We start from the raw sequence: 19,842 nt of genomic DNA on the forward strand, positions 1-19,842 counted from the left end.
ATGTTCTAAATCTGACACACTGCCATCGTAATGTCAGTCAGATCCTTGCATCCTACATTCTCCTTCACGCCACATCTTGCAATCTGATCTCAGAGTCAAGAGTTTAATACCCTCTTATGCACTTTAATCACCTCCTGTTTCCTCCCCCTTCATCTTTCCCCTGTATCTCAAAGTATTGAGGAATCCTTCTGGCCTGACGTGGTCATACTCAGATTGTAGTCAGAATATGAATCTGATTCTGCTCCATTGGGCCGTGATTATGGGGGGATGTTTCAACCCAACCAGGAAAGAAAATACATCTTACAAATACATCAATTTGGATAGACCTACAACCAATCAGAGCAACAGATACACCTACAGCCAATCAGAGCAATGGATAGACCTACAACCAATCAGAGCAACGGATAGATCTACTGCCAATCAGAGCAACGGATAGACCTACAACCAGAGCAACGAATAGACCTACAGCCAATCAGAGCAACAGATAGACCTACAATCGATCAGAGCAACAGAGAGACCTACAGCCAATCAGAGCAACGGATAGACCTACAATCAATCAGAGCAACAGAGAGACCTACAGCCAATCAGAGCAACGGAGAATGTGATGTAGTTGACAACATCTTTTCGATCGACAAATGCCTTAGTCAGTTCCTCTTTTAAAATGAACGTGCTGTCGATATCTTCTCTAACAGTCGCCCTGGAGGAATCTACACATCTCAGTTCTCCAGCGGCGGCCATCTTTGTTGTAAAGTAATTCAACCCAAGCGCTCTTTCTTTGGTGACGTGGTTGATTACGTTACTGTTGATCATCATAAAGCCCCGCCCTGGCAATCTGATTGGTCAGAACAGCTCTGGTTGGAGCATAGTTGGTCCATAACGGATCAAGTCCAGACCGACCTTCCCAACCTCAAATGTTGTGGGCGGGGCTAACCTTGGCTGGCATCCAGGCTAGCCACCTCCATCTCTCCTGACACAGCCTGGATCATCCTATTTTAATTGTTTTTATGTAAAGCACTTTGAATTGCCCGGTTGCTAAAATGTGCTGTACAAATAAAGCTGCCTTGCCTTTGTACAGTCAGCTTGTGTTCGTTTGTGTCCTTTTCTAAATGCAACAGATGGTAAACACTTTCTCTTTAGTGAAGTAACTCTGCCCGGTCAGGATTAACTGCTTGTGAGAAGCTGAGTGTAAAACAGCACATGAAACATGATTGTTCACTTAAAACCCTTTCTCTACATGAGAGTCATGACACCAAAGTTCAAGTGTCAAGACGCAAATCAAACTGAATCATTCAGACTTTACAGACAAGTGCTGCACAATGCATGTGACTACGTTCTGAGTTCCACAGTACAGTCCTGGGATCAGCAGCAAAAGGACATATTTTACCTATACATGATGAGGTGCTTTCCATAACGCAGTTCCAGTTAACAGTTTAATGATACAGAACTAGGTGTTTAAAAGAACTGCAGATCAACAAAACATTTCACATCTAGGGCCCAATTTCACAATCTAAGTGCTTGGTGTGAAGCATGTGGCACAGGTGTGTTTAGGGCGTGTCCAAATCCACTTTTGCTGGTTTGATGGCGGAAAAAAGTGTTGGTGTGCAAGGTCCTAAAGGGTTGTTCTTAGTGTCTTCATTAATCAGAGGTGTGTTTTAGGCGTCACATGCAATCGACCAATCAGAGGTCATCTCCTATTGATTGCTTGATTTTTCACAAAGCATACTTGCCGATGTTTTGGGCCCACTCTCACTGAATCACTAGGTTGTGAATGCATGGTGATATTTTTGCAATGTAGTCTAACATTAGACGGAGATGACCTCCCTATAGACGATGCAGCTCTTCTGTCTCTCCTGCTGCTGCTGGGGCGTTTGGGTTAAAGGGCATCGGCACATGCAGTTCAACATCACATCTCCTTAAGTCCTCTAATAGTTCCTCATTTGTGTCATCAAAACAGCCACGATTCATGGAAATGTGTACAACAAGGTCATATTTTTCCTTGTATGGTTAGCATTAATGGGAACTGCTGGGTCTGTGAGATGAGAGAGGCAAAGTGTACATGCAGTGTGCACACTCTACATTACGGCCAAGCTTAAAATAGCACCTAAATAACGCACAGCTAACTTTGGACTAGGTTTCTAATGGTCCGTGGTGGAATTTTTTTCTGAAACTGTAAAATCGCACCAGGGAACTTTTGCGTCGGGACACACCAGCACAAGTTTATTCCCTAATTGACCGACGTGCGTCTGAGGAGGGAAAAGTCCGCTGTGTGTCGGGTGCAAAATAGGAACAATACATGCGTCAGTGTACAAAGTCAATTGCGCTGGGTGCAAGATAGGGCCCATTATGACACTGTTAACTGAGGTAATAAATACGAAGTATGAAGTATGGTCATTTTCTTATAGACTTCTATACGTTGGAGCAAGTGGAGTCACCCCCTGCTTGGCTTCACTTTTCAGGCCCGGAAGCTTCGGCCATTATTCTTATCATCTCTATGGTCGTGGCTGGGTCTGCATTTATTGACAACAGTTGCAGCCGTTCCATCCCACAGAGGATCTGTTGACTCAGGACCTTCCCGACTCAGCACTTGATGACAGACAAAAGAGGAGTTCATATGTCAAGGACACGTTAAAGTGGGGCTAAAGTGTGAATGTCAACATCTCTCCTTCCCCATCTCTCTCCATCATCTTTAAATCTCTGTCCGTCCTTGTCACTATCTCCTGTCACTCACTCTCTCTTCTCCCTCATGTCCAGTCTCGGGGTGGATGGCCGTGTTTAGAGTTTCCCTGCAGCCTGGGGGGCACCAGGTGTTTAAGAGGTCAAATGTCCTCTTGCGTTAAGGACACGCACACACACAAAAACACACACACACACACACACACACACACACACACACACACACACACACACACCACACACACACACACACACACACAGAGCTAAAAGCCTGTGTGTCCCCAAAGAGGAGGAGGACAAGTGGACCAAGACTTTAACAGTCAATCATAGTTCAACCCACAATCCTTTGGGAGGAATGAGGAGGATGCTGCATCAGCTAACCTAGCAACACACATCTCCATCAATGTGTGTGTGAACGTGAGAGACCGTCAAAGAACAGGTGTGTCTCTGTGTGTCTCTGCGTTTACTGCGTGCAAGCTGTCGTATTAACCCCCAAGGGGGAGGGGGGGGGCAACAAATGTGCACGCCTTTCACCCACCGTAAATCAAGCTGGTCTCAGGCATTTTTCAATTTACTCCACTTTGTCACTCCCATGAAGAGTGACAAAAACAAGGTTGGAAAGCCTGTTGGCATTTAGTCAACCATGTGACCAAGAGGATGGAGACATGCACAGGGAGGGTGGGAGGGGGCTGCCATGGGTGGTACGGCTCCACTCGCTCTTTTTTGGTTTTCCAATCCCAGAATTTTTGTATAGTACTTTGTGCTCTTTTTGTTAAAACCTCGTAGAATCAGTGGTGATTGGTCAGAGAGAATCTTCGCTAGAGAATCTTCGTCCCGTGTCGCGCTAGTGGTTGTAATGTTTTGATGGATATAATGCATGAGGTAGTTCCTTTGCCTGTTGTACTTATGTTGTATATCAATTTTAAATTTCATTTTGTATTAATTAATTTATTTATTTTCTACTCCTGTGTTATGTGGTGACTGTGATATATCTGTTAGGACCCCATCAAAAACGACATGATACATCTCAAGGGGTTTATCCTAATAAACCATTTGAACAACAGTGACCGTAGTGCATTTAATTCAAGGTTGTTGTTTTTTTAAATGGCAGCCCATAAATCCACGGTGTGGTCAACCAGGTTTAAACTCAGTGAGAGCTTGTTGGAGCTAGCAACGCGTGCGTTGTGTCCCTTTGGGGCCTGTCAAGGCAGTGTCATGCAGCGTCACTACGACGGCCAGCTAAGAAACCTGCCAACACTGACGGCAGGACATTGATAAAAGCACCTAGCAGCAAACCTGAGTCCAACATGGAACCAACAGGAGAAAATGTCATCTGAAAATCTCTAACTGTCAGAGTTCATTTGACAGTGAAAATACCCACAACGCACTGCTGTAAATGTGAGGCCCTTTGGAGCAAAACGTCCACCAAATGGCACATGTAAAGTCAACTTGCAGTCACTTCTAATTAGAAAGTATATGTCCTTGTGAACTTGAGAGCAACGGCCCTTTAATTAAAAAATGAGATATCCATCACCTGAGTGCAGCTCTGAGCAGGTGCAAAAGTGCACCTTCAATCAATATGATTTAATAATCTGCATATTTTGCAGTTCTGCTGAACACAGGAAAGAATGCAACAAATCAATGTCTCTATTGTAAAGATAGGGGCACTTATGCGTTGATTTAAATAGGGCAGATTAAAAACCCTGGCATTAATTAAGCAGATTGTTTCTTTAATGCGGTGGCCGTGTAAACAGTAGCCCGGGGGATCGTACCCCCGCTTACACTGGCCAACACACTTCCTGCTGAGGTGGAATAAACTCCGCCATGTGTTTAAAAAAAACAATTATATTTAATTTTATCACAAGTGCTTTCATTACCTCCTGTTTAGACTACTGCAATGGAGTCCTGTCTGGGGTCCCCAGCAAAACCCTAGACATTCCAGTATGTCCAAAACTCTTGGCCTGGCAGACATCACCCCAACCCTCCTCCACCCTTACTGGCTCCCAATTATGTCCCGCACACATATATCCTCCACACAGCAAAAATTGGAGTGTTGAAATTTCAGGGTTAAACATTTCCGAGTTGATTTTCACTCCCAGAGTGTAATTTTAACACATTTTGATTTAAATGGTGTTCAGTGTTGGAGTTATTTGACAGAGTTGATCCGGTCAGTGTTAACCATAGACCGTTATATACAGTCTATGGCTTAATCAACTCTGCAGAGATGTAATTAAGCTCCGCCCATACATTTCACTTCTACGTTTGGAGACAGAGGAGACAAGTCAGCGCCATTTTCTACCTTCCATGCAGTACCACATGGTAAGTGCAATTACCTCAAACTTACTGTACAATTAGTCCCTCCCAAATCGATCATTTTGCTGATAGTGCAGTAGGCTCGCTGCGAACGGCACTCGACTCTGTTGCTAAAGAAGAAGATAATAAAACAAAGACGGTTAGCTCCATGGTATAACACTGAAACTCACAAATTAAAGCAAATATCACGGAAACTTGAGAAGATTTGGCGTTTCAACCAAATTGGAAAATTCTCGTTTAATCCGGCAAGATAGTCTTAAAACGTATAGGAAGGCCCTCCGTAATGCCAGAGCAGCGTACTACTCGTCATTAATAGAGGAAAATAGGAACAACCAAAGGTTTCTTTTCAGCACTGTAGCCAGGCTAACAGAAGGTCACAGCTCTACTGAGCCAAGTATTCCCATAGCTCTTAGTAGTAACGACTTTATGAGATTCTTCAATGATAAAATTATAACTATTAGAAGCAAAATTCACCAAGACCTGCCTTTAACTGGCACTGACTTATCTCTAAACTCAGGAACCTTACAAACAGCTGTAAAACAAGATGTATGTTTAGACTGCTTTGCTTCACTTGATCTTTATCAATTTAATTCAATAATTTCTTCAGCTAAACCAACAACCTGCCTCTTAGATCCCATCCCGACTAGGCTACTTAAAGAAGTTTTACCATTGGTCAGCACTTCTCTACTAGATATAACCAATCTATCTTTATTAACAGGCTATGTACCACATCACTTTAAGGTAGCTGTAATTAAACCTCAAGCCCAACCTTGATCCAGATGTTTTAGCCAACTATAGACCTATATCCAACCTTCCATTTCTCTCTAAGATTCTTGAGAAAGCAGTCGCCAAACAGCTCTGTGACTTTCTGCATAACAACAGCTTATTTGAGGACTTTCACTCAGGATTTAGAGTTAATCATAATACAGAGACAGCACTTGTGAAAATTACTAATGACCTCCTAATTGCATCAGACAAAGGACTTATCTCTGTACTTGTGTTATTAGATCTTAGTGCTGCATTTGATACCATTGACCATCATATCTTATAACAGAGGTTGGAACATTTAATTGGCATTAAAGGGACTGCTTTAAGCTGGTTTAAGTGTTATTTATCAGATCGATCTCAGTTTGTTAATGTTAACGATGAATCCTCTGTGCACGCCAAAGTTAGTCATGGAGTCCCACAAGGATCCGTGCTCGGTCCAATCTTGTTCACTTTATATATGCTTCCTTTAGGCAATATTATCAGGAAGCAATCCATAAACTTTCATTGTTATGCACTCAATTATATCTATCAATCAAGCCGGATGAAACTAACCAGTTAGCTAAACTTCAAATGTGCCTTCAGGATATTAAAACCTGGATTACCTGTAATTTTCTAATGTTAAACTCAGATAAAACTGAAGTTATTGCTCTGGGACCCAAGCACCTCTGGGACCCAAGCACCTCTGTGACGCATTATCAAAAGAGATAGTTACTCTGGATGGCATTACCCTGGCCTCCAGCACTACTGTGAGGAATCTTGGAGTTATCTTTGATCAGGACATGTCCTTTAATTCTCACTTAAAGCAAATTTCAAGGATCGCCTTTTTTCACCTACGTAATATTGCAAAAATCAGGAATATCCTGTCTAAAAATGATGTAGAAAAACTAGTCCATGCATTTGTTACTACTAGGCTGGATTACTGCAATTCTTTGTTATCAGGCTGCTCAAAAAAATCCATAAAGACTCTTCACCTGATCCAGAATGCTGCAGCACGTGTTCTGACAGGAACCAGGAAAAGAGACCACATCTCTCCTGTTTTAGCTTCTCTGCATTGGCTTCCTGTAAAATCTAGAATAGAATTTAAAATCCTTCTTCTCACCTACAAAGCTCTTCATGGTCAGGCACCATCTTATCTTGAAGAGCTCATGGTACCTTACAACCCTACAAGAGCATTATGCTCCCAGAGTGCAGGGTTACTTGTGGTTCCTAGAGTCTCTAAAAGTAGAACGTTCAGTTATCAGGCTCCTCTTCTGTGGAACCAGGTTCCACTTTGGGTTCGGGAGGCAGACACCATCTCCACATTTAAGAGTAGGCTTAAGACTTTCCTCTTTGATAAAGCTTATTGTTAAGGCATAAAATTGAATATTGTTAGGGAGTGAGGAGTCGCAGCGTCCGCCTAACCCGGTCCACCTGCTTCTCGTCATAGTTGTCCGATTTATCAATCATATAATCAAGCATATAATAAAACTAAAGGGAGACTTGGCATACAGCCCGATCCAGTTGGGGAGAGTTCTAGCCTGACCAGGCTCCTCTCTTTACCCTGTCTCTCTTGGTTATGCTTTGATAAAGCTTATAGTTAGGGCATAGAATTGAATATTGTTAGGAAGTGAGGAGTCGCAGCGTCCGCCTAACCCGGCCCACCTGCTTCTTGTCATAGTTGTCAGATTTATCTATCATATAATCAAGCATATAATAAAACTAAAGGGAGACTTGGCATAAAGCCCAATCCGGTTGGGGAGAGTTCTAGCCCGACCAGGCTCCTCTCTTTACCCTGTCTCTCTTGGTTTTGCTGTAATAGTTTTAGACAGCTGGGGACATCCTTTGATACACTGAGCTCCTCTCTCCTCTATCTTCCTATCTTTTCATTTATATGCATCCATGTCCCAGAAACGCGTGTTACTAAGCTAGCTCTGGGGAGTCATTCCCCGGAGTTCTTATGTTCTTCTTTCCCCAGCATGTTCCCTCGGATCAGGGATGCTCCAAAATCATGGTAGCAGCTGTCGCCATGGTCCCGCTACACGTTCTGCGGTGCCATGTTCATCCTGCTACACTGCAGTGCCCTGCTACGTCCTGCTGTGCCTTGTAATGCCGCACAGTGCCCTGCTATGCCATGAACTACTGCAAAGAACTGCTACAAACTACTATTTTTTCTATTTTTGATATTTCCACTAACCCCAACCAGCCCGTCAGACACCGCCTACCAAGAGCCTGGGTCTGTCCGAGGTTTCTGCCTAAAAGGAAGTTTTTTCCTCGCCACTGTTGCACTGTTGCTTGCTCTGGAGGAAACTACTAGAACTGTTGGGTCCTTGTAAATTCTGGAGTGTGGTCTAGACCTACTCTATCTGTAAAGTGTCTTGAGATAACTCTTGTTATGAATTGATACTATAAATAAAATCGAATTGAATTACAATTATCAATTGATGCGGAGAATTTTAGTATGAACAATGAAACTTCTACAGAGAAAGTATGACTTACAAAACCGTGTTTGTTGCCAGGACTGAACAGCAAATTTGTCCTGGTGATTAGCTAGCTAGCTAGCAGTGTATGGTAAGGTAGCTAACGGTTTGTTACTTAAGCCATCTCCAACTTTATCAATGATGATTTAACAAAGAAAAAAAACAAAGTGTTATGTTTTTTTACTGCAAAAAATCTTGTTTGAGGCCGGAGCTAACGTCCTTTTTCCTTTTCCTTTTTGCCCTTCACTATGAACATGAAAGGGGCCGCAAAAAACATGTCCCAATATGCAGACGGTGTTTCACATGGTTAGCTGTCTGTGTGACCAGCAACCCACTGTATTTGGTGACCCATCAGAGTCTATGACCTGCAATTTTGGAAAAAGTACTCATTTACGTGTAAGTAAAAATATATATTACCAGTTAATTGTACTGAAATTACTAAGTTTAAGCTAAAGTACAAAATTGTTTTGTATTCTAATGTTCTTGTTTTTTATTAGTTGATTGAAGCTGTGCTAAGAGGCAGGTCTGGGGGTGAAGAAGTACCACAGGAGTATCAAACAACAGAAACCCTAACAGATGCTGCAAGAAGAATGGTGAACATCCTGGTGGCTCTCATAATTGACAAGCATGGGTATGTTTTTTTTTTTTACATTGTTTTCATTTGTGCCAAATAACTGTATGGCCTTTACATAAATGTACTGATTAAATATCTCCTCTCAGGTACCACCCCACTAAAGCAATCAGAGAAGATTGTGCACGTGGGATAGTGGTGATGTTCCCAAAAGGATTGGTACGTTTGGGATGAGATGTTGAGAATTGCTTGAAAATTGAATGCATTTCCTGAAGTAGTAGTAGTTTCATATTTTCTTTCTTAAAGGTGGACCAAGACTTCACTCTCCTATTTGATGACGACATATCCTCCATGCTGCTTCAGAAATGGGATTTGTTCTTCAAGCCAAATGTCATAAAAGAGGCTAAGCAGCTCACCTCAACACCAGAGCTACGTCGCTTGGTGCAGTCAGCAGAAAGTCCCCCAGGAAGTGATCTTGATGAGGCAACAAGTGAGATGGTTTAATTTTTTTTATTTGAATAAATTTGCTATAATTGCAGTTAAACTCTAACTGCAATAATATTTCATTTCTTTATTCTGTGCATCTCTGAACGTTGATCTGATTTTTGGGATAAATGTGACTATTAGATGGATAACGGTTTACAACATTCTCATGATGCCTCCCGGTTCTCATTCAAACTTGAAAAGTATTACATTTGAAGAGTTTTCTTTTAATTCTTGTGACTCTTTGTCCTCAGCCTATGACCAAGATATGGCTTCCCTGGTGTTGCTGTTACATCTCCTTCCACCACCTCCAGAGGGACGGAAGTCTCCAAAAATGTGTGCATGCGATGCAGTTGAGAGACTTGTTGTCTTTCATAAGGTAATTATATAATTAAGGTGATGATAATAATTTGTCATGTCACTTTCTTAGCCACAAATGTAAATGAGCGTTGTTAAAAAAGTGGATGGAATTGTAATTAAGTCATCATGCCCATATAGCACTAGCTAATGAAAATATGTTTGGATAATCACTTCTATGATGTAGTTTTCTCTTAGGCTGCACATTTTTCTTGTGTCTAATTTTCAGTTTTCTGATCTCAACCCTAATCATGCTGCAGTTTGGAGGATCATCTCCGAAACCAGCCGGGTCGGCAGCCGTACCTCCTTGTTGTTGGGCAACAGAAGAGCAAGATTGACAGGTTCTATATCACCGTGGATAAGCGTCTCATCCCATGCAAGGCAAACCTCTCTCTCTGGGCATTTGATGAACTTTTCAAAGCACATTTTTTGTTTAATTTGTCTTACGATGTGGCACATCCTAGACATTCCTGCAGACAACAGTGTATGACACTGATGTGGGGAAAATGAAGGTGTCACCCAGAGTTAAAGACTTGAGAGCAAGACTGCCTAACCAGCCAGTAGCACTCTCACCCTGTGAGTAAGACGCTATAAAATGTTGACCTGTTTCCTGTGTCAGAAAAATTATCCCAGCAGTCAGCAGTTGATTCCACATTTAAGAGTTGAACATGGTTACTTTCATGGATTCAAGTTCAAATTGTTTTGTTCTCAGCAAGGCTGTAGGCATCGGTTCTTATCATATACAGCTTTTTGGAAGCACCTCAATAGTGTGCATACCATCTTCTATAAGGAAAATTGGCCCCTTATTATATACGTTTTGTATGATGTTTGAGGCAAAACACAAGCTGTTTAAAGATTGTTTTAAAAATTTCAAAAACAAAACCAAATCGCTTGCTAAAAAGCATCAGATGGCCATTGCTTATCACTGGGAAACGTTTACCCTCAAACAAAATGAGTATGGGCCAATTAAATCTTTTTTCTTCAGAGATGAGAATGTGATCAACAATGAAATGTTTGAAACGATCTTGTCAAAAGATGTTTTCTCAACTAGTTGGGTTAAAGTTGATGGTGTACAGTATAAAGCTGGACTAGTTATTTGCAGTGCAATGGAGAAGACGTGCCAGTCTTTTGTCAAATAAGTGATGTACTTTTGGTTGAAGATCAATTTTCTTTTTGACAAACAAGCTATTTACAGAGAATTTTGATAACCATCATCATGCATTCAGAGTATTACAAATTGCGGAAAAATGTCTACTAAAAATGTCTGAGCTTAAATTTTATAAACCGTTTGAAATTCAAAGCTCATACAATGTTTCAGATGAAAATATGTACATTATACCTTCATTCACAATGTTTTAATTCAACCAACTGCAAGGGAGATAAGGCACAAATAAATGTTTTTGAAAATGATTGTTTATCGTGATTAATTGTTATTAATATAAGTAAATATTTAATTAATAAATACATGATATTGAATAAATTAACATTTTTTTAGTGTAGATAATTGACACTTTAGGGAGTGAAATTACCCCAAATAGTTTTTAAAAAATTAACTCGGAGCAGTGTTAGTTGTCTAATCCCTCAGTGTTACTATAACTCTGTTTTGCGAGTTAAAAAAGGAACTCTGGCAGAGTGTTATTTGTTTAACTATTTTGAAAGTGTTAATTTAACTCTGGAGAGTGTGGACCTATATAAACCCTCAAAAAGTGTTGAAATCAACTCTGTGGGAGTTAATTCAACACTGGACTTTTTGCTGTGCATAATCCTCCTTCTCACCTACAAATCCCTCCATGCCCCTGGCCCCTCATTAAACGGCGGGAGTAACTATGACTCTCTTAGGTGTCGCAGCTGGAAGCGAGGGTGAAGGCCGGTCAGCTGTTAAAGTGGAGAGTGCAGGAAGAGGGCCTTAAACAGTCGGTTGGGTCCCACCTCCTCGTGGTGTCCGTGGTAACATCCTCCGGGATGGCTAAGTGGACCCGTAAAACCCTGGGATGGCTAGTTGGCCGGATGTTGGTATGGAGACTGGAACGTGTCCACACGTTCCCTGCTGCGATGGGACTTGGTGGGACCGATGTAAGTGACATAGTAGTGACAGGGGCATGTGGTTGCTGACCCGGACACACACTTCCAGTGGCATGAAACGTACCAGATGTGATTGCTGCTGACGAGTCGTCCTGGTATGGTGGCTTGCAGTTGTTCTCCTGTCACGAACGGCCCGTTTGGTCCTGCTGGGACTTGTCTGTGAATGGTCTCTGACTAACAATTGGTGCGGAAGGAATCGCGGCGTTTCAGGTTACCGCAGGCTCTTCTCTGCCGCGCCTGGACGATCCCCCTGGGGGGCGTTGGGCGGGTGAAGGCCTCGGTATTACCTTGACCTCCTACCTCTCGTAAGGGGTGTAGGGGTCAGCGAAGACGTGTTAGAATCCGGGACTGGGTTATAGCGATATGACCCCTACTGCGATATGCCTATGTCGGACTGATGCGGATGCATAGTAGTTATGGGGAGGACTGTGGATGACCGGCCGGGGCTCTATAATCAGTGGTGAACGGCTCAGGCATAGTAGCCGCTGGTGACCACCACCGGCACATTAGTCGGCGGATCCTTCCCTGTAATGAAATGCTCGGTTGGTCCGGGGTAGAAACAGTCTGTGAAAGTCCCACCCGGTCTCAGAGGAGGGGTCCTGGTACCTCTCGTCTCTGGTAAGGACCACGCGGCCTCTTGGGCACTCCTGGCTCCCCCTCTATACGTCCTGGACCTCTGAGTAGGTTAGGGGCATATATGGGGGGTCGAGGGGCCTTGACAGCTCCCTGTCTGGGAGGGAGAGGTCGGCGAAGATGCGAGAGCTCGGGGCCGGGTCGTAGTTTATGTCCCTTGCTGCGATATGCCCGTACCGAGCTATAGGACGGCTCAGTAGTCTCAGGGAGCCTGCTAGTGACGGCGGGGACACTGCTGGTGGTGAATGGCTCAGGCATAGTAGCCACTGGGGGATGTTCTGGCATAGTAGCTAGCTTATAAGTCTCTTTGTTTTGAAATTGCCCGGTTGGTTAGGTGCGGAAACAGTCTGCGATAGCCCCACTGGTCTCAGAGGGGGGGTTGAAAGATCCCCTGTCTCTGCCAGGCTGCGCGGCGTCATGGTTCTCCTGTTCATCTCTGTGCGTCCTGCGTCTCTCGAGTCGTGGGCACACATGGGTGGTCAGGGATCCGGGTCTCCCGCCTTCTCTAGGGAAGGCGGGGGCCAGCGTGGACGCGTGATAATCCGGGACAGGATCGCTGGAAACGTGATCCCTATTGCGATATGCCTGCACGGGACGGACGGCGGTGACATAGTAGTCTCAGGGTGCCTGCTGGAGACCGGCCGGGGCTCACTAACCACTGGGGAACAGCTGAGGCCCAATACCCAGTGGTGAAAGGTTCCGGCACAGTAGCTTGCGGACTTGTCGCCCTGTTACGAACGGCTCGGTCGGTTCTATGTAGAAACAGTCTGTGAATGTCCCACCTACGGATATAGTCGTAACGAGAACCTAGGCCATTCTCGTGGTTCGGGAGAGGGGCGGTGGGTCTCCCGGCCACAGCATATACAGGGGCATGTCACCTGTTGATGCTGTTACATTGACATGCACTCCCATGACTATATTTTGGTGTCCGGTGGCTAGCTGATTCGAAGCCCGCACTGACTTGGGGTCCAGGTTGTGGGTTTCCCTGGCGAGTGTTTCCCTGGGCTCGTCAGGGTCCTTCAGCCTCTCGAGTTGGTGTAGGAAGATTTCCGGTTGCGTTGTGGTTTGGATGTGGCTCGGTGGGAGGTTTTGGGAGCGTGATTCTTCCATAGCACATAGGCTCGCGGCCACCAGGACATGTCGCTGATGAATGTCCACGTGATTAACTGCGGCATCCCAGCTCTGGATCTAGAGCTTACTTGGGGGGTAGGACGTTCTGTCTCGAGCCCCAGACCCTACACTCGGGGGAGATACAGTGGAACTGTTGATTCCGTTGGCGGGACCCAGGGCAGGACGACTATGTGTTGTTGTCCAAGTGTCTGGTAATGGATACCGCGGCCTCGCAGAAGTTATGGGACTACAAGCTGAGTACTCGTTAGTCTAATCTGTCCCCAGGCCCCAACTCCAGTTGGGTTAAAGTTGCCCGGCAAACTTCGCCACCTCTCGGTGGTGGTACCCCATGCAGCCCGGAGGTGAATTCCGGGTCCCATATATGGGGCGGCTCGAAGTGAAGGGCTGGTGAGGTTCTTCCTCCTGGTGCATCACTAGGATTCATATGAAGCACGGGTAAGGAGGGAGTAACGGTCTCTCTCTTGAGGTAGCCTCCGACCTCCACCATCCATACCCCCCCACCCTGAAACCTGGCCTGCTCTCCATTCCCCACACCAGACTCAGTCAGGGGCCTATCCCTGTGGAATCCCCTCCCTGCGGATATCCGCGATGTTACATCCCTGGCCATTTAAAAAACCTAGTGAAACACCACCTGATTACCAGCCCCTACAACCTCCCTTAGCTTAGCCACAGTCATTATGTGAAGTGTCCTTGACTTTCATGAAAGGCCCTAATAAATAAAAGTTATTATTATTTCTCCTCATGTCTGTTATCTTCTCCCTTTGGCTCTCTTATGTCTGTCTCTATTCATTCACTTCTTCATTACTCGTACACTCTTTCTCTGTCTCTTTTTTAAAAGAATCACATGAGAATGAATCTTAGATATTAACTCAGGGAAAAATATCATATTTGACTCATCAGACAGGAGCAGGTTGCATTCAAATGATTGCCACTTAATTGAGAAGTTAACAACTGATCCATGCATCGATTAACCTTTGTCTAACCATCCTGATTCTTTATTGGAAATGTAAAAGTTGTTGCCGTCAATGCTGCTGCCCCCACAAACAAGAGGTCACTGTGCGACCTGCCTCAACATACACGGTGACTGTGTGTCTGCTCACATTGTGCCTGTGAATAGATCAGTTTGTGTGATTCTAGTCCCTCGCACATGCCACATTCTGCCCAGCGCTCTGTGTGTTCATGTGTCATGTATTCACATGGTCGCATGTTATAGGACGCAGCAATGACCCCTGGGAGAAGAGATCACCCTGACCTTCGTCAGGCAGCAGCAGCAGCAGTGGAGCATTGTGCTGGGTCTGTGAGCTGGATGGACCTTCAGTCTTTACAGTGGATTGTGTTTAGAATGGGTTTTAAGTGGATTTCTCAAAGAAAATATCATTGCGAAGCATTATTGTGGAAAATAATCAATTCAATATTTCAAGCTTTTCACTCAGGAGGGACACTCACACAGAAGTTCTCAATTTACAGTGTATCCTAGAAGGTCACACAGGGTATCTACAACTCTCACAAAGCCACATTTAAAGGTTATTTTGGTGAAAGTAACGCAAAAGTAGTGTAAAGCATTACAAATCAGAGCAGTAATAACTAATTAGCTTCAAATGACAGCAATCAGTAATCTATAGTGTATTACATTTTGGAAGTAACTTGCCCAACACTGATTCCAACCTTCATGAGGGAGGATGTACTGCAGCAATGTTAGACTGTGCCTAATAAACTGAGAACTGAGAGTAGGGTTACAGGACTATTTTATCTAGACGTAGGCACACTGGTACAGGACTATATTATCTAGACGTAGGCACACTGGTACAGGACTATATTATCTAGACGTAGGCACACTGGTACAGGACTATATTATCTAGACGTAGGCACACTGGTACAGGACTATATTATCTAGACGTAGGCACACTGGTAGGTGAACATGATCACAGTCAAATTGGAGAGAACCTTGCCCTGTCTGAAGAAAACTAGAAATTTTGGGAAGATTGCAGAGGTTTTAGGTCAGGATTGAGACACAAGGACAAACACACACACACACACACATACACATACACACACACACACACACATACAAGAGTGGGAACATGCACGCACGCACACACGCACGCACGCACGCACGCACACACACACACAGGAACGCACAACAACAGACACACATACAGGAGTGTGAACATGCAAGCACCCAAACACACACACGCATGCACACGCACACACACACACACACCACACACACACACACACACAAACATACACCCCAAATGGCCTTGCCTGATACAGAAGAAAAAACAGAACTGTGGTGCTTTTGACATTTCCACAATTATCCGTCAGCTATTAAGAGCACTGAATCGATTTCAGTGTCATTAGCAGGCAGGGCGTTGTTGAGTGGACTGCAGAGGAAGGAAGAGGAGAAGCAGAAAGGATAGAAAGAAAAGTTAGACAAGTAAAACTAGGAGAAGGACTAGAGAAGGGCTGCAGGGGAATAAAAAGAGGATGGATATGGGGACTGAAGTGGACATGACAGCATAAAATCGAGAAGAGGAAAGGTGGGAACCTTAGGAGGGATAGAAGGAAGAAAGGAAGGAAGAGAAGAGATGCCAAGAAAAGAGATGCCAGGAGAAGAAATGCCAGGAGAAACACACATGACATGAAGAGGAAAAGAGGAAAGTAAGAGGGGAGCGAGAATAAAAAAGAAAGAGAAGTGTGCAGACAGGAGTGTTAGAGGGGAGTACAAAGGAGCAGGGAGGAGTAGAGAGGGATGAAGGGAAAGAGAGGGGGGGAGGCTCTAATGGGTCGTCCCCTGTCGTTTTTCATTTGCGGCTTCACTACGCTATGACAGCTAGAGGCTCCCCCACCCACACCCTCTCCTCAAAGGAGCTAACTGAGCAAGAGCAGTAAAGATGCTAATCTACTTCCCCCCCCCCCCCTCCTCCTCCTCCCCCTATCCCGAGGGATGCAGAGCCAAGGGGAGGTTCTGGGGGAGAAACAGGGAATGTGGTGGGGGGGAGGGGGGACTCCCCCCGCATAGGATTACAGTGGATTATCCCACTAAGACACGCCACGAGCTGCTTGCGAACTGTCAGTGCCTGCATGCCGCACCCCGCAACGCACCTCATGGCCCTGCCCTGCCTGTCATCGTCATAGCAACAGCCCACCAAGTCCATCCCACCTCTCTCTCACACACACACACAGACACACACGCGCGCGCGCGAGCGACCGTCCTTCCAACAGGGACCCTGAGCTCTTTTTTCCGTCCTCTTGGTGGTGACAGTGACCACCTCACTGACTGGACCAGCTGGCACACACACAAACACACAACACAAACAAACACCCACACACACACACACACACACACACACACACACACACACACACACACACACAGTGAAGCTCTGAAGGTCTGCACAGCAGCACTCATTGTATCTTTTGCCAGGTAAGCTGAAAAAAAGTAGACCGTATTAAAAAGTCATCTACCAGGAATGAATGCTTGCTCGCCAAAGCCGCTGCTACGCAGCTTTATTCAAGCAGAACAACCTATTCAAAGCCGTCACCTTGGGCTCTAGGATAGCGAGATGGCCATTTCTATTAAAATGGTAAGATTTAAAGATAATACATGTAGACAGTAAACAGAAAATGAGGAAATGGCAAAAAGGAGGAGGACTGTTGATCTACATATGCATATTCCTCCTGGACCGGCAAAAAATACAGTATTCTGTACTGCATTTATACATACAATCTGTATAAATCTTCTTAACATCTACACATAATAAGTAAGCGGGGGAGGAAGAGAGAGAGAAAGTAGCCTCCTGCAGTGTGTGTGTGTGTGTGTGTGTGTGTGTGTGTGTGTGTCCTCTAATGTCTTTGAGGTATACTGCCATCATAAATGAGGCTGTGTTGTTGACACCTGATAGTCCACCTGCATGGAGCCTACAGAGGGCCATCTGGACCCCGCAAACATGCACGCAAGTCAGGAAATCTGACAGATAATGCGTCCTTCGTGCCTTATAATATAAAGTTGTGAAGCAGCACAGGTAGGACCCACTGAAATCTGATATGAAAAAAACTGCTCCTTTTCTAAAAGCTCTTAGACACCCTGACTGTGTTGCAGATGGATGGTACTACTGCAGCGAGAGAGAGAGAGAGAGAGAGAGAGAGAGAGAGAGAGGGAGAGAGGGTTGTTTGCAAAGTGAAAGCTTCAATTCGAGAGAGCGAGATAACCTGTGAGAGATAGAGACAAAGGTTCAGGTTCCTGGTTTGTGAAACTGAAGAACCAGATCTTTGTTCCATAGGGTTTCCTTATGAGCTTTGAGCTTTCTTTCCACTCCGTCCGCCACTCTAATTCTCGTTCTCATTTTGTCTTCATACTCAGACCTTTGACTGTTGGCTTTTAAGTTAAGACTCCATTACTGATGTCTCCCCCCCTCCCATGCAAAGAGAACGTCATCAGGAATGAAGGCAGTCGAGGGGCAGAAGCTAAGGCTGTAGGGCTGGGTATCGTTCAAAAGCTTTCCATACAGGTACCGATACCTTGACTTCAATATCTTCGAAAGAACTTTTTAATTAATTAATTATATATTTGCCCCATCTCAGTGCGTAAGAGAGAGTTTTTCCTGCATGCATCTACGATGTGTAACATTCAGCAGCCAATCACCACTAGGCCTGTAACAATTAGTACATAGATGTCTAATTTTTGTAATTGTTGATTTTGTTTAGATATGCCAAATTGTAATTATACAAGTAATTATTTGAATAATGTACTAACTTGAATTGAATTCAAGTTAGTTGTTGGCATTCAACCCTTTACATGTTCATAGCAACAAGAATGACGGGGGGGAGGTATAGTTAGAAAAAGGTTATGATAACTAAGAGGTGTTGTTTACTTTATTATATTATCTGGGTCACATGACAGGGATATATACTGTATAACTACTGTATAACATATAAAGATGTAAGATGAAATGTATTAAAAACTTAAAAAAGTGATACATTAATCTTTTTTTTATTTGACTGAAAGGGACAATTATATTGTTAATCACAATTATATTGAGACAATTAATTGTGGATGGACGGTACAACATGCACGCTGTCTGCTTCGGCCGTATAATACCTCCACTGGCACAACCAATAACGACTGTTTCCTGATGTTAGTCAGTTCCTCATTTACACAGAAATCAGCCAGTGTTGCTGTAGTTAAAAGATGATGTGGCACTAGATTGTTTGAGCACTAAGTGTGACAGAAAACCAGTTGCCCAACCTGTCGCTCTTCCTGTCACTGACTCACCTTTCCGAAGCATAATTTCCAAACCCATCACAAAACATACATCACACCTTAGCTTTCTGTACAGCAGCAGGACAGGCTGCCTCCCATTTACATTACACACACGTCTGTGTGAGTCTGGGTGCTGTCACAGATTTTGGGCGATGTAAATGTTGCCTTTGTGTGTGTGTGTGTGTGTTTAGGAGGGAGACAGGGCAGAATAGGAGGGTGGTACAATCAGCAGAGGAGCAACAAAGACACTGTTGTCACAGCCTGGCACTGCTCATACACCACAACACACACACGCAAGCACACACACATACACACACGCAAGCACGCACGCACACACATTGAAGTAGCTGATATACAGTGCTGGTCTTCAGTATGTTTGAATAAAACCGTTTTCTTCCTTCAATGTTGTGGTTTCAGAACAAAAAAGTTTAGTGTGATACAAAATTACATACTAGTTAATATTTTGTCAATGGTTAATTTTGGTTTTGTAAACCAGCTATTAGCAGCATTTGGATGGCTGCTAAGTTGCAACAAATACTAAACATAAGGATAATAATAATGAATTGATAATAATGATTGATTCATGAGTGGTTAACAATAATTTGGCCCCATTAAATCTCTTTCTTTCTGATCTATAAAAGAGATGATTACGTGATTGTTTTTGCTATTTAAATAGTGTTTATTAAAGGTCCACAAATCATTTGGTAATCATAAACACACACTTATACGTTGTTGTTGTTGTGGTATAAAGTGTTAAATGTTTATGCAGCATATCCATTAAAAAACATGTGGATGTTCTATCACTGCAGTTGATTACACAAGCCCAATGAACCCTACACATTGGGCAGGGGAAGACCTCCTCAGTTTTTTAAGCCATGATGACATTCATCATCTCAGGTGATGAGGATAAAGAGGTGAGATAATAGCTGCCGTGCTGTAATCCAGAGTCAGCGCTCTGTGCCGCCGAGTAATGCAGGAACCGGGCAGTCAGTCAACAAGCTAATAGGATGGGATGAGCACAACGCCAGAAAGCCCGCCGCCGTGCCAACATGACACAATGCAGCTCACACGGGCTGCGCGCAGGGCACACACACACACACACACACACACAC

The 19,842-nt window shown here is 44.1% G+C and overlaps 1 protein-coding gene and 1 long non-coding RNA gene across 4 annotated transcripts in view; one reads left to right on the forward strand and one right to left on the reverse strand.

The window, feature by feature from the left end:
* Positions 1-19,842, reverse strand: part of LOC116692143 (nucleolar protein 4) — a 185,689-nt gene that overhangs the window by 22,553 nt on the left and 143,294 nt on the right. The gene's annotated exons all lie outside the window — the stretch shown is intronic.
* LOC116692187 (uncharacterized) lies at positions 8,990-9,929 on the forward strand. The gene is made up of 4 exons (XR_004332655.1): positions 8,990-9,000; positions 9,088-9,271; positions 9,519-9,643; positions 9,882-9,929. It is a non-coding gene; the product is annotated as an uncharacterized LOC116692187 (long non-coding RNA).

Source organism: Etheostoma spectabile, chromosome 7 (genome assembly GCF_008692095.1).
Source record: "Etheostoma spectabile isolate EspeVRDwgs_2016 chromosome 7, UIUC_Espe_1.0, whole genome shotgun sequence".
In the NCBI taxonomy this organism is placed as follows: Eukaryota; Metazoa; Chordata; class Actinopteri; order Perciformes; family Percidae; genus Etheostoma; species Etheostoma spectabile.